This window comes from Melanerpes formicivorus, unplaced genomic scaffold, assembly GCF_026170545.1.
Source record: "Melanerpes formicivorus ecotype bairdi unplaced genomic scaffold, bMelFor1.0.p_v2 SCAF_932, whole genome shotgun sequence".
NCBI classification, from domain to species: Eukaryota; Metazoa; Chordata; class Aves; order Piciformes; family Picidae; genus Melanerpes; species Melanerpes formicivorus.
The window spans coordinates 19,302-20,000 of record NW_027143284.1 but is presented as its reverse complement, the minus strand read 5'-3'; positions in this window follow the sequence as shown (position 1 = coordinate 20,000).

The following is a 699-nucleotide window of genomic DNA, read 5'->3' as shown; positions in this document are numbered from 1 at the left end:
GGACGGGCCACAAAGCCGCCCCTCTCAGGCTAGAGGTTTCATTTAGGGAGGAACCCTCGGGGACCCCACCCGGGCAGGTGAGGCCTCACGCGCGGCGCCGCTTTTAGCCCCTTTTAAATTTTGCGACGCCGCCGCCTCGCTCTCGGCTCGGCCAACCCCCGCCACACGCAGCTGCTCGCGGCCGGCACCCGCGGGTACCCGGAACCGAGGACGACACCGGCGCCTCACGCGTTTTAGGACACCTGAAAACTCACGGGGCCACGCAGCAGTCACAAAGCCGGTTGCGGTAGACCGGTCCCCGAACCCTGCCCCAGCGCCGGGGGGGAGGTGGAAAGGGGAGGATGCGGCAAGGCACGCGCCGGGCCGCTAACGCCACGGCTCCCCCCCGCTCGAGCCGCTCGGGGCTGGGGGAACGAGGACGACACCTCACACGCGACGGGAAGCGAAGTGGAAAGGAAGACCGCCCTTGCCCTGCCGGCCGGGGGCCCTTTCCGACGCGACCCGAAAGGCCTCATCGATCAACAAGGACGGAAGGAAAGGAAGCCAGCGGAGGCCCCACGGCCTCGCTCTTCTGGGACAGACACAGCCACGCGCACCCGCCACCGCCCTCGGGAGCAGCCAGCAGGCACGGGGCTCGGCGTGCGGGCAACACGCCGGAGGAGCAAACGGGGCGCCCTCCAGAGATGGGGGGGGGGGGCA